This window comes from Cricetulus griseus, chromosome 4, assembly GCF_003668045.3.
Source record: "Cricetulus griseus strain 17A/GY chromosome 4, alternate assembly CriGri-PICRH-1.0, whole genome shotgun sequence".
In the NCBI taxonomy this organism is placed as follows: domain Eukaryota; kingdom Metazoa; phylum Chordata; class Mammalia; order Rodentia; family Cricetidae; genus Cricetulus; species Cricetulus griseus.
Window position 1 is genome coordinate 96,738,611 of NC_048597.1, and position 15,146 is coordinate 96,753,756.

Sequence of the window (15,146 nt, forward strand, 5' to 3'; positions counted from 1 at the left end):
TATCCAAGTGCATGGGAGATCTTTCCATGTTCTAGTGTCTTCTTTAATTTCTTTCCTTAAAGACTTGCTATACAGGTCTTACATTTGTTTGATTGGCGTTATCCCAAGGTATTTTATGTTGCTGGTATCAAATGTAAAGGGTGATGTTTCTCTGACTTCTTTCTCAGACCATTTATCTTCTGTATATAGTAGGGCTACTGATTTTTTTAGTTAATCTTATATCCTGCCACTTTGCTGAAGGTGTTTATCAGCTATAGGAGTTCCCTGGTAGTGTTTTTCAGGTCACTTATGTAAACTATCATATCATCTGCAAATAGTGAACGTTTGACTTCTTTTCCAATTTGTATCCCCTTGATCTCCTTTTGTTGTCTTATTGCTCTAGCTAGAACTTCTAGTACAATATTGAAAAGGTATGGAGAAAGTGGACATCCTTGTCTTATTCCTGATTTTAGAGGAATCGCCTTGAGTTTCTCTCCATTTAGTTTGATGGTGACTGTTGGTTTTCTGTATATTGCTTTTATTATGTTTAGGTATGTTCCTGTTATCTCTGATCTCTCCACGACCTTTATCAAGAAGGGGTGTTGGATTTTGTCAAAGGCTTTTTCAGCATCTAGTAAGATGATCATGTGATTTTTCTTTTTCAGGTTGTTTATATGGTGGATTACATTGATGGGTTTTCGTATGTTGAACCATCCCTGCACCCCTGGGATGAAGCCTACTTGATCATGGTGGATGGTTTTTCTGATGTGTTCTTGGATTCGATTTGCCAGTATTTTATTGAGTATTTTTGCATCATAGTTCAAGAGGGACTCTTTTTCTTAGTTGTGTCTTCATGTGGCTTGGGTACCAAGGTTATTGAAGCCTTGTAAAAATTGTTTTGCAGTGACCCGTCTGCTTCTATTGTGTGGAATATTTTGAGGAGAATTGGTATTAGTTGTTATTTGAATTTGTGGTAGAATTCTGCACTGCAACCATCTGGCCCTGGGCTTTTTTTTTTTTTTTTTGGTTGGGAGACTTTTGATTACTGTTTCTATTTCATTTAGGGGTTATAGGTCTATTTAAATTGCTTATCTGTTCTTGATTTAATTTTGGTAAGTGATAGCTATACAGAAAATTGTCCGTTTACTTTAGATTTTCAAATTTTGTGGAGTACAGGTTTTCAAAGTATGACCTGATGATTCTGTGGATTTCCTCAGTGTCTGTTGTTATGTTCCCCTTTTCATTTCATTGTTAATTAGCATGTTCACTCTCTGCTGTTTGGTAAGTTTGGATAAAGGTTTGTCTATCTTGTTGATTTTCTTGAAGAACCAACTCTTCAGTACATTAATTCTTTGTATTGTTTTCCTAGTTTCTGCTTTATTGATTTCAGCCCTCAATTTGATTATTTCCTAGTATCTACTCCTCCGTGGTGAGTTTGCTTCTTTTTGTTCTAGAGCCTTCAGTTGTGCTGTTAATTCTCTAGTGTGACTATTCTCCAGTTTCTTCATTTGGGCACTTAGTGCTATGAACTTTCCTCTTAGCACTGTTTTCAAAGTTTGGGTATGTTGTCTCTTCATTCTCATTGAATTCTAGGAAGTCTTTAATTTCTTTTTTATTTCTTCTTTGACCCAGGAATGGTGCAATTGTACATTGTTCAATTTCCATGAATTTATTGGTTTTCTGCAATTTGTCTTGTTGTTGAATTCTAACTTTAAAGCATAGTGGTCTGATAAGATACAGGTGGTTATTCCAAATTTTTTGTACCTGTTGAGGTTTTCTATGTTGCCAATTATGTAGTCGACTTTAGAAAAGGTTCTATGTGGCACTGAGAAGAAGGTATATTCTTTTGTGTTTGGGTGGAATGTTCTATAGATGTCTGTTAATCTCAATTGGGTCATAACTTCTATTAGTTCCTTTGTTTTTTTTTAAGTTTCTGTCTGGTGGTCCTGTCTAGTGGTGAGAGTGGGATGTTGACGTCTCCCACTATAAGTGTGTGCAGTTTTATGTGTGATTTGAGTTTTAGTAATGCTTCTCTTACGAATGTGGATATCTTTGTATTTGGGGTGTAGATGATCAGAATAGAGACTTCATCTTGATGAATTTCTCCTGTGATGAATATGAAATGACCTACTTCATCTCTTTTGATTGTTTTTAGTTTAAAGTCTAATTTGTTAGATATCAGGATTGCTACACCCGCTTGTTTCTTGGTTCCATTTGATTGGAAAATCTTTCCCAAACCCTTAACTCTGAAGTACCATCTGTCTTTGAAGTTGAGGTGTGTTTCTTGTATGCAGCAGAAGGATGGATTCTGTGTTCATATCCATTCTGTTAGCCTGTGTCTTTTTATAGGCAAGTTAAGACCATTAATATTGAGGGATATTAATGACCATTGATTGTTCATTCTTGTTTGTTTTGGATTTGGTGGTGGTGGTAGTATTGTGTGTGAGTTTACACCCCCTTTTTCTTTTGGCTGTCAGTAAAATGGGGATTATCTATTGCCTATGTTTTTGTGGGTGTAGTTCTTTGGGTTGGAGTTTTCCTTCCAGAACTTTCTGTACGGCTGGATTGATGGATATGTACTGTTTAAATCTGGTTTTGTCATGGAATATCTTGTTTTCTCCATCTATAGTGGTTGAAAGCTTTGCTAGGTATTGTAGTCTGGGCTGGCATCTATGGTCTCTTAGTGCTGGTATAATATCTATTCAGGACCTTCTGGCTTTCAGAGTTTCCATGGACAAGTCAGGTGTAATTTTGATAGGTTTGCCTTTCTATGCTACTTGGCCTTTTTCCTTTGCTGCTCTTAATATTCTTTCTTTATTCTGTATGTTTGGTGTTTTGATTATTATGTGATGAGGGGACTTTTTGTGGTCCACTCTGATTGGTGTTCTGTAAGCTTCTTGTACTTTCATTGGCATATCTTTCCTTAGGTTGGGAACGTTTACTTCTATGATTTTGTTGAATATGCTTTCTTACCTTTGAGTTGGATTTCTTCACCTTCTATACCTATTATTCTTAGGTTGGACCTTTCACAGTGTCCCATATTTCTTGATATTTTGAGTTAGGGATTTGTTGGACTTGAAATTTTCTTTGGTTGATGAATCTATTTCTCCTAGTGTATCTTCAACAACTGAGATTCTCTCTTCCATCTCTTGTATTCTATTGGTTATGATTACATCTATAGTTCCTGATCATTTACCCAGCTTTTCTATTTCCAGAATCCCCTCAGTTTGTGTTTTCTTTATTGTCTTTATTTCAGTTTTCGGGTCTTGAGCTGTTTGAATTGTTTCCTACATATGTTTGATTGGTTTCCTTGCTTTCTTTAAGAGATTTGTTGATTTCTTGTATTTTTTTGGTTTGTTATTTTCTTCCATTTCTTTAAGGGATTTTCTCATATCCTCTTTGAGGGCCTCTATCATTTTCATGAAGTTGTTTTTTAGGGTCATTCTCTCCTGCTTCATCTGCATTGGGATGTTCAGGTCTTGCAGGTGTTGAATCCATAGACTCTGGTGGTGTCATATTGTTTTTTCTGTTGTTGAATGTACTTTTATATTGTCTTCTTCCCATCCCTTCTTCCAGTGGGTTCAGGTAGAATTTCTTCCTCTCCTGGTGGGTACCGGTCCAAGGTTCCCTTCCAATGGGTGCAAGCAGGTCCAATACTCTAATGGCTCTCCTCCTCCTGTGAGTGGAGGCAGGACTAGTACTGAAATGTTGGCAGACCCTGGATGGGCTGTTCTTCCAGGACTGGTTCCCCAGTGCACAGTCCCCAGGCCTCAGGAGGCTATGAGCAGGGCACTGGAAGGCAGGCCAGAAACAGGCCCACACCTATCTCTTCCGGTGTGATTCTTAAATTCCTAATGTCATGGTTTAGAGATGAGAACAGTCTCAAGGATCTGGATGCTAAAGGCCTGGCCCTCAACCTAGCAATGTTCAGAAGTGACTAACTAAGAGCTTTCTAACATCATGGAAGATGACTCCAGTACGAAAGTCTTAGTTAAATGTCACACCTTGAGGGGTTTTTTGACTTAGCCCCCTCCCCTGTTCTCTGTATCTGTTTCCTGGGTATGCAATCAGAGTGGCCAGCTGCCTCTCACTTCTGCCACCATGGCTTCCCCACCATGGTGGGCTGATCCCCTTGAACTGTGAGTCACAGTAAACCCTTCCTCCCTTAATTTGCTTCTTATCAATTATTGAGCTGTAGAAACAAGGAAAATAGCTGATAGAGAATGAGAGAGGGGGATGGGAGGGACCTTAAAAGACTGCATTGTGTGCAGTGGGATGAAAAACAAATATCAAATTAAACATCTATTTCTCACAGTGCATGAACACACACCATGCATCACCAGTTTTTATGTAAAATATATTTACCGCTGTTGATTATGGTCTACAAAGCTATGATAAACAATGTCTTAAGATCTCTTTCTATCTATCTGTTTATTTGTGTGTACGCACCTACACTCATGCATGTGTGTGTGTGACTGTGCATATGGTGTATTCATGTTTGTGTGTTGGGGGTGCAGTGCAGAAGTCAGAGAATTTGGCATCTTCCTTTATAACTTCCACCCCCATCCCCCTTTTTTTTCCGAGACACAGTCTCTCACGGCCCGTGAAGCTTGCTATTTTCAGCTAAGCTAGACAGCTAGCAGGCTCCCAGGATCCACCATTCTTTGTGTCCAGTTCTAGGGCTGCAGGTCCATGCCCTGCACTTTGCTTTTACGTGGGTGCTGGGAATTTGTACTGGGGTCCTCAAGTTTGCAAGGCACTGAGTCATTTCCCCAGCTGCATGCCTTAAGACTTTTGTGCCCTTTTAAGTAGAAACACATGCTAAGTGGCAGCTAGGTTGTTGCTGTCCATGGTACTTAAATCACAATTGGTAACAAGCAAACCTTGTCCCCAAGGAAAGGAAGCCTAGCAAAGAAGCCACAGTAAGATGGTATCCTGTGCAAATTGCTAGGATAGAATTCACAGGAAAGGACCTTGCAGATAAAATCCCAGAACTGTTAGACCATGTTGGAAATGAGGTTCTTAGTAGAGACAGATGCTCTGTCAACTGTGTTGTGGGGAAGAGATCCACATTTGAGACTCAAGACTCCTTGACAACAGCTAGGTACTTACTGATTGCTTCTTTGGTAACATGCAGGATTCTTTATGATCACAATGATCATTCAAGAAGAGCTCTGGATTATCACCCTTGATTTACAGAGATTAAGAATGGAGACCTTAGAAATGACCAGTTGATGGAATCCAGATGCAGAGGATGAGTGGAGAGCAAAAGGGGTCCAGACCGGGCTGGTGAAACACACAGAAACAGCTGACCTGAACATAGGGGAACTCTTGCTCCCCAGACTGATATCTGGGATACCAGCATGGGACTGATCCAGACCCCAGGAACATGGGTTTCAGTGAGGAAACGTTGAAAATCTACAGGACCTCCTGCAGTAGTTCAGTACTTATCCCTAGCACAGGTGTGAACTTTGGGAGTTCATTCCACATAGAGGAATACTCCCTGAGCCAAGACACGGGGGGAGGGGGGGTGAGCCTAAGCCCTATCCCAAAGGATATGATAGACTCTGATGACCCTATGGAAGGCCTCATCATCCAGGGGGGAGCAGAAAGGATATGTGATAGGTAGGGTTTTAGTTGGGGGTTTAGTAGGAGAGAACGGGAAGGAGAAGGGAATTGGGATTGTCATGTAAACAATCTTGTTTCTAATTCACATAAAAAAGAAAACACAAATAGGAAATTTATGTTTAAAAAAAAAAAGAAATGACCAGTTGAAGCCAGGAAGGAAGTCCCGGGCTTGTAGACCAGTTGACTGCTTCAGTTAGCAAGGCAGGGCCAGGGTGTGTAGATAATCTGATCGTGTCAGTGTGTGGTTTTGGTCATTATTGCATCCTTTCCTTCTAACCCTATCATTGGAGGATTTAGAGAAAAGGGGAAAAAGCAAGATGGTCAGAAAGTCACAAGGTAGAGGTGGTGGTGGTTTGCGATCCTCATGTATACATAATCTGAACAAGCTGTGTTATTCTTCTCTGCAGATGAGGACAGGGCAGTGGGGCTAAAGACCTCAACTGCAGCTTCCATGTCAGCTCCAGTCCTGGGTCCTCACTCCAGCCTCCAGACTGTTCCAGAATGTGGAAAGGCTCTTTACTCCTAAGTCTTTATGAGTAAGCCTCTTTCGCTGGCATCCCACACTACTCTGGCAATGTAGAAGCCATATGCCAGGGCTGACATAAACTTTAATTAGATGGCTCTGTCCAGATGACCATCTAGAGTCCAGGTGACAGGTGGGAATGAGATGGGAATCCCAAATCACTCTGTCTTTTAGTGCTATTCTGGGGGTGGAGGGATAATGGGACCTGGCTCTGCAACAGGATGAGATGGAGGAGGGAGTGGAGCTGGCGACAGGATCTCAGGGCAGTAAGACCTCTTCCTCTCAGACATCAGCAGAGGTGCACATTTATGGACTGGGCTTCAGTTCTCAGGTAGGGTCTGCTCTGAGCTTGGTGGAGTTGGTTAGCCTGGAGTTGAGGTGATTAAGGCAAACTTTGTGGTCATCTGAATCCTTTCACTGGCTCTGTCCTTCGCTCTTACATGAAGTAGATGTGAAAGTTACCAGAGCTGGCCCTAGGAGGCCCTAGAGTTGCCATAGCACAGTCCTAGAAGGTAGATGTGTCTATTTCCCCAAATTTATAGCTGAGGAAATGGAGACAAGTAGTAACAGGTCATATGAAGATGAGACAGTGTGTAGATTACATATGATGCCACAAGGGAAAATGAATCATTGTAGCTGTTTATTGAGCACATATTATACCAGTGTGTTTTCCTTTAACCTTCCTGATTTTGGTCTCACAACTACCACTACCCTTTTAAAGACAAGACCTTGATATGCTTCTCAGACTGATCTTGAACCCACAGCCCTTCCATCTCAGCCTTCCAAGTTCTGGGATTACAGGTGTGCCAGCATACCTGTTGTCAGCGTATTTTAGAGGTGGGGGTCACACGAGGACCTGGACTCTGCTGTGTGCCTCCGGTACCACAGAAGCTGTGATCTGGCTCCAGGTCAGGCCCAAGGTGAAGTGTATATTCACTGCCACCACAGGAAGTATGTGGGGGGTCCATTTTCTGACAAATCATGAATGACTCCTGTACAAATACTTTTGAATTTTACACCGACATAGTCTAGAGTAAATTCATAGGCTTGTACATGCTTAGAGTTCGTTAGAGGTAATCCCTCATTGTGTGTGGCTTTCCAAGAGTGATGTGCTTGGATTGCACAAAATGAAAAGGAGGGGCAGGGGCTATAGCTCAGTGAATTCTGCAGGCTGCTCTTTTTAGAGGACCATGGTAACTCCAGCTCCACTGGAAACGACGGCCTCTTCTGGCCTCCATGGGCACATGTACACATGTGCATAACACAACTCAGACCTAGACACACGTACATATATAAAAAATAATATATTTTTGATGGAGAAATTCAACCCTCAAAATCAATAGACAGTAATGGGATTATGTCTTCTTTTCTTCTCCTGTTGCTATGACAAAATGCCCCGACAATAGCAAATTAAGGGAGAAAAGGCTGATCCTGGCTCATGGCTCAAGGTTACAGTCTCTCATGGCCCAGAAGTCAAGTCACCAGGACCCTGAAGCAGCTGGTCATATGACATCCACAACTAGAAGAAAACCAGGCAAGCATGCGTGCTAGTGCTCAGCTTGCCTTCCCCCTTCAATGAAGTCCAGGGTCTCTTAACCATGGAATGACCCAAGCTACATTTAAAATGAGTCTTCCCCATCCCATAAGTTAACATAATCAAGATACTCCCCTCAACACACACACACACACACACACACACACACACACACACACACACACACACACACAGAAGACTATCGCCAAGATGGTTCTAGACTCGGTCAAGTTAACAACCAGCACTATCACACTTGGGAAAGTGAAAGTGTTATAAAGTTTTTAAAAAGACACTGGTGATGGTAATATTAATTGATGTATCCTTGTTACCAATGACAGACCATTATAAGTGTTTGTTGGCACCTCAGCGCATGTGCTCAAGGGTCTAAAATGGATGACACCTGAGAAAGAGCTGAGTTGCAGAGCATATCCAGAACAAACAAACTGATTCAAGCTTCTGTTGGCAAGGATAGCTGATAGACTTTCAGCCATCCATCACACTCTGTAAGGAATTACAGTGTGGCAGAATTCCTCTAATCTATGACATCAGATGATGAGGAAAGGGATTGGGGATGTTCTTACCAGTGTGGCTGCAGCTGTGCTAGACACTGAGCTCAGCACCTGGGCACAAACTGTGATGGACTAATGAAAGAATATTACAGGAATAAGTTGTTCTCTGATGGTGTATGGAAACCAGCCAGTTATCATCAAGAGTAAAGAGAAAAGCAGGCACACACAATGACAGTGAGAGATAGCTACACAAGTGCATCTGGTGCCATTCTGAGTTCACAGTATCATCACATTGCATTCTGGGAACAAACATCTCCCTTCTCTTTCTGCTGCTTAATTCATAGTCTGGTCTTTTGTGATTCCCAAAAAACCTCCCTCAAACACCAGTTCCCCCACCCCAGTTCCTCTCTGAAGACTCAACCCTTCTTTAAATTTCCCAGAAGTTTCTTCGGGAGCACCCTGGGAGTCTTGACTCTTTAGACTCAAGCAGAGGATTCTAGAAGCCTCCATTTTTCATACTATCTCCCAGTTGGTTTGTGAGTGCTTGCTCCAGGAGACAGTGTTGGTGGACCCACTCATTCAGCAATGATGTATAGAGCTTTGTATACTCTTTGCCAGTATCACACTAACACTGATGGCCCCAAGGAACCAAAGCAGACAGCACTCCCATCCTCCTGGGGTGGAGAGTGGAGCAGGGACAATGGGAAAGGTATCAGTAGTGCAGTAAATGCATAACACCTAATGACTCCAGGGCTATAATAGGAATCGGTGGTATGGTTGCCATGGGTGTCCCACAAGGCTCTCACCAGTTAGAAGGCAGTGGGATGACTGAAGTTTAGTAATCAACAGGAAAGAGGCAGGTAGAGCTGAGCCTTGTAGCAGTCTTATAATCCCCTGAAATGGAAGCTGAGGCAGAGAGGATTATAATTTTAATACCAGCCAGTCAACTTTATGAGACCCTTTCTTAAAAAAAGGAAAAAAAAAGGCTGTGGGATAAGGGAGACAGGGGAGATGGTTCTCTGGGTAAAGAGATTGCTGTCCTAGCATGAGACGGGCATTCTGATCCCCAGAACCGTATAAGTGCTGGTTTAGTGGGGTGGGCTACCTGGAATCCTAGCACTCGGGATCCCAAGACCAGGGATCCCCAGAGCAAGCTGGCTACCTAGACTAGATGAATTGTTAAGTGCTGGGTTCAAGCAAGAGACTTTGGAAGGCACCCAATGTCAACATCTGGTCTCCACACATACATGTGCCCACACACATGTCAACATGTAAACACACACAGACAAATGCACCCCACACAAATATTCACACAAATGGGAGGAGCGAGATATACATCAATGGTAAGATGCTCACCTAGTGTGTACAAGGTCCTGACTTACCCTTGTAACAATAAAAAGTAAATTCAGAAAACCGAGACAGCATTGAGAACTTGTGGGGCGGGGGGCGGGTGGAGGAAGAACACCTCCGGGAGACTGAAGGCCTAGGAAAGAGAAGGCAGAGAATGCCACTGAGCCTGGAAGGTTGAAGCAGGAGTCAGATTGCCCAACTGTGAGTTGAGAGTTGAGCCTAGGAGTGGCAGGAAGCTAGCAGCACAAAGTGATACCATCTGAATTTACAACCTTTCAAAAGCATCACAAGGCCTCTTCCCACCTCAGTGCCTGTGGATAAGATACCACTGTGAAAATGAAGAGGTCGGTTCTAGAATTCTAGGGGAAAAATCTCACCAGGAATTGGGCTCTCTGCACTTCTGCCTCCTCCTTTGACCTCTTGCCCAGCAGGTGAGCTAATTCTCTTTCAAGATGAACTGTAGAATCTTAGGCTTGAACAGAAAGAATCCATCCATGCATACCCTCCTCCTGTTCCTTACATTTCCTCCATCTCAGGCAGCAACATTATCAGGGGCTTGTTGCATAGCAACACCCAAGGAACAGACACTGGAGGACCCTATGAGTGAGGGCGTGCTGGATTGGACAAGGCCTGGTAGATGGCCTTGGGTGCAGGCAGTAGGGTTTCATGAGGCTGTCCAGCATTGGGTCCTCTCTCTTCTGGTTCAGGTGGGACCTATTCCAGTTCTGGTTCTAAGACTAAGATGGTCCCAGAGTAGCCAATCAAGTTGGCACATTGTGATCCTGGTCTTACTAACTGATGTGCACAGTTATGACCCATTAAGAACCAGAGTCTGCTCACAGTTTGAGGAAATGCCATGAAGAGAGACTATTTCCTTCCCCTCCTCATGGGGGTACTGGAAAAATCCAGAATGTTGATGGTCTTCTTACATAAGGGAGATTACAACAAGGAGCAGTGACAAGATGGAGGACAGGGAAGAACAGATGTGAGGCTTTGGGGAATGTTAACTGAGCGAGCGTGTGGACCTGTAGAGCTGCCTGCATATTATGCAGAGAGCTCCAGGACTACAACTTTGGTGAGTCACCCAACTTGAGCTGGGCTTCCTAGTGATGCAGCTGCTTTTAAATCATCCCCATCCATGTGAGTAACCCTTTATCCACACTCCTGCAAGAAACCCCAATAAAAACTCACTGGTTCACTAAATTGGCCATTGGTAGAACCATTACTTGGGCCTGCTGTGGGCTCCCTTCCTGGGGTAACACACACACACACACACACACACACACACACACACACACACCCTCTCCTTTTCCCTGTTTCTCTGCTTGTCTCTCTCTCTCTCTCTCTCTCTCTCTCTCTGTGTGTGTGTGTGTGTGTGTGTGTGTGTGTGTGTTGAGTCTCCCCAGGAAACATCCATCATCCAATAAACCTTAGGTACCGAATTGAGTCTTGCACACATTCAAATTCAAGGAGTGAAATACAGGGACTCCCCCAACCTCCAAACTAGCTCACACTCTGGAGAGATGGAAGGCAGGGATATGAGACCTGCAGCATCCATGATGTCTCCAGAGAATCCCTCTGCCCTGGAAGTAGCAGGGAGCATACAGCAAAGAGGAGAAGTCCATTTCTAGAATGACCTGCACACTCACTGCCTCTATTTCTCTTATGGCAGCTGCTGTCTCAACTTGGCTCACTGCCCTGTGTAAGGGACACTCAAGTTACCCGCAACTCCAGGCAGCACCATGCTTCAGAATAGTGGCAGCCTTCTCACGGGTGTGACTGCCCTGGGGCCAGCTGCACCTACAGCATGCCCCTCCTCCCAACTGAAGTCAGTGAGACTGTCAATCACCCAAGGGCTTCTGCTTCTGGGGAAGCCAGGACTCTGCACTTCCCACCTAGAAGTAACACTGCTGTGGCTGTGGAGTTAAGGATTTCTTTGACAGATGATATCAGGAGATCCACCCGGGAGCATCCCGTGCTGGGAGTGTTCTCCCAAGTGACCTCATTTCATTTAAAAAAAACCATAAGATGAGATTGTGAAAAGTTAAACATTTGGCACCAGATACCCTAAAATCTCTTGAATATTACCGCTGAATTCCCCAGTTGGCCTGAACATCAGAGTTACCTGGGGACCTTTTCAAAACACGCTCCTTGGAAGAGTTCAACTCTGAATTGGGCTGGGATATTTTTAAAAGGTCCTCAAATAATTGAAATGTAACAGACTCAGGTTCTGACTGGTTTCGGGGAATATCTACCTGAAATGTCACTATCTGTCCAAAGAAGACCTGAGAAATTTTCCCTATTCCCATCTTAAATCTTTCTGTTCTTGACACCAAGCCCAACTTCTGCCCCAATGCAAGATCTTCCTAGTTACTGGCTCTAAATGAATTGAGCTATGATGGTAGCATGATGCATGCACACACTCAGGGAAAGGGGGGAGATAAGATCTGCCTAGGCGCTCTTAGATTTAGGCATTTACCCAGATACTTGCATTCAGTGCCTGCCTCCAAAGCATTCTTTTACATTTCATGGCTCCAAAATAATGGGTGCACTCTCAGCAGTGGGCAGTGTAATGTGCAATTCAAATTACTCAGGCGATGTATAAAAACCCTTGCCAGTGTGTGCACCACATTATCAGAGTCTGGGAAGATGAGAAGGCTGAATGTGCTGAAGGTGGCAGAAGTTCCTGGCCACGGGAAATCAACTGGAAGTTATCACCTGCTCACAGAGACCAACCTCCCCGGCTTCATTTTGAACATCAGCATGGATGTCAGTCTCCCAGGCTCTCTTCTCCTGATCTTCTTCCTGGCCTGTCCTATTTTCATGTCTTCATCTTTTTTCCTAGGGCCTTAGGGCATCCTTTTCAAGGTTGACCTCACCTTCTCCCCTCTCTAATAGGATCTGCGGACACACTCTCACCATCAAGAATATAGGTCTGACTTGGTGGGAGGGGAGTGGCAGTGCTCAGTGAGAAAAACTATTGACACATAAGCACAAGGACACCTATAATCCCAACACTGGGATGACAGAGACAGGAAGATTTCCCGGGGCTTTCCGGTTAGCCAGTCTAGATGAACTGGTAAGATCCAGGTTCAGTGAAAGAGCCTGTCTCAAAAAAATAAGGTAAGCAGTGACTGAAGAAGACATTGACATACAGTTCTTGCCTGTGCATGCACATATGTACACACACACACACACACACACACACACACACACACACACACACACCACACCCTTCACAAAAGACTGTTCCAGCCAATCTTCCTCTAAAACAAAAGGTTAAATGATGTTGCCACAGTCCCCAGCTCAAATTCTCTCTCTCTCTCTCTCTCTCTCTCTCTCTCTCTCTCTCTCTCTCTCTCTCTCTCTCTCTTTTTCCCATGTAGTCCCATGGCTTTCAAGAGCATCTGCATATTAAAGATTATAAAACATCTTCGGTTTCAACTCACCCTCTGGCCTTAGCATGTATAATATCTCACTGTATGATCCAGATCTCCACCTTGGACTCTGGTAATGTGAATGAAAATGGCCCCCATATGCTCATAGGGAGTGGCATTATTTGAAAGGATTAGGATGTATGGCCTTCACACTTGGAGGAGGTGTGTCACTGAGGCTGAGCTTTGAGGTTTCAGAAGCTCAAGTCAGGCCCAGTGCCACTCTCTCTTCCTGCTGCCTGCCAATCCAGATATACAACCCTCAAGTTCCTTCTCCAGCTCCACGGGTGTCTACATGCCTCAATGACAACGTTGGACTAAATCTCTGAACAGTAAGCCAGGCTGAATTAATTGTTTTCCCTTATAAGAGTTGCCATGGTCGGGGTTTCTCTTCACAGCAACAAAACCCTAAGACAGACTCCAATAGAGATCTTAAACTTGGCCAGGCGGTGGTGGCCCATGCCTTTAATCCCAGCACTCGGGAGGCAGAGGCAGGAGCAGGTGGATCTCTGTGAGTTCACGACCAGCCTGGTCTACAAGAGCGAGTGCTAGGACAGCCTCCAAAGAAACCCTGTCTCGAAAAACAAAACAAACAAAAAAACCTTAAAATCAAATATCTTATTTCTCCCCACTCTCCTCCCACCATCTTCCCACCCACTGTGGGACTACTCAGTTGTCCAGCCATCTTTGACAAGTCCCTTCCTCACCCCCAGAGCCCATCTTTCATCATCCAAAAAGACTCACCCCTTAAGTTCCACTCTCAACTCTGGTCCCTGCTCACCCACTCCTCCATCACTACTGTGACCTAAGCCACGATTATCTCTCTCACCTCATAATTCTACTACCCTCCAAGCCTCACTGCTGGCTGTTCTTCTTGACTCCTCCCCAGTGGTCTCTATACTGAGGAAGAAAAGAGTCTTTGAAAGAGCCTTCTACTTGCAACCTTTTCAAAAGTCACCATCATCTACCATCCCAACGCCTCATTGTGCCTTCAAGATCCTATAGAATTTAACTCCAGGCTTCCTGTTTAACCACCTGAGCCTATGTTCTCCCTGGTCATAGTAATACTGGGTATTGATCTCTGCATTAGCAATGATCATTACCATCTGTCTACCGTTGAACTTGACACTGGTCCATTTTTGACTCAGATATTCACACAGAACATTGCTGTCCATCCACTTCATAGCCTTGCTCTGGTGTCACCTCCTCGAGAACATTTATAGCAGTGTCACACAAAATGTGTGTTTTGTCTTATATTGGGAATCTAGGTTTATATCCATAGCCATAGATAGATGCGAGGGTACATGAGGGGAAGAAGGAGAATAAAGAGTAGTGGATGGAGAGAGATCTATGAGGGAAAGTACAGATATCACATATTCTATCATGTGTGGACCATAGACTCAAATTACATATGTGTGTGTGTGTGTGTGTGTGTGTGTGTGTGTGTGTGTGTGTGTATTCAATTGTATGCATATATGACATACACATCTAAATATATGGCACATATGTGTGTATATACATATGTGTGTGCATTCATGTGTGTATGCATATATGTACATATGTGAGATACATATGCATCATGCATGTCATACATGTATATGTCATATATCCTATGTAGATATATGTATATGGAAGAGAGGACCAAGAAGGGAGAATGGGACAGGGGAGAATGATGGAGGTCAAATATGAACAAAGCACAATAACGCATATGTAACCTGTCCTAAAGAGTCCATCTCTTTTTGCACTCTCTAGGAAACTTAAAACATACTGAAACTGAAAACAATAGTGCCTGGCCATTGCTCTCACTGCCTACAGACATCACCTTGTTCTTCTTCACACTACCCACACCTCCTTGTATTTCACAACAGCCATGGATCCATTAACTCTTTTATTTATTTATTTATTTATTTATTTATTTATTTATTTATTTATTTATGCTCTGTCTCTGCCCAGTGCATGTAGGCTTCAGGCAGCCTTTGAGCTGCTGCATCCCTTGTGCTTTAAGCCCTGTCTAAAGTGCAGTAGATACTCAATTTGGTTGTTATATAAATGGATGGATTGTCTGCTCCTGATTAGTTCAGTTACATATTAATCTGGATTATAAGAATTGTGCTCTCACCATTACTGTAGCCTTCATTTGCTTGGCATCTTGCTGTTCAACAAATAATTTCAACAAATGCCTGTCATCA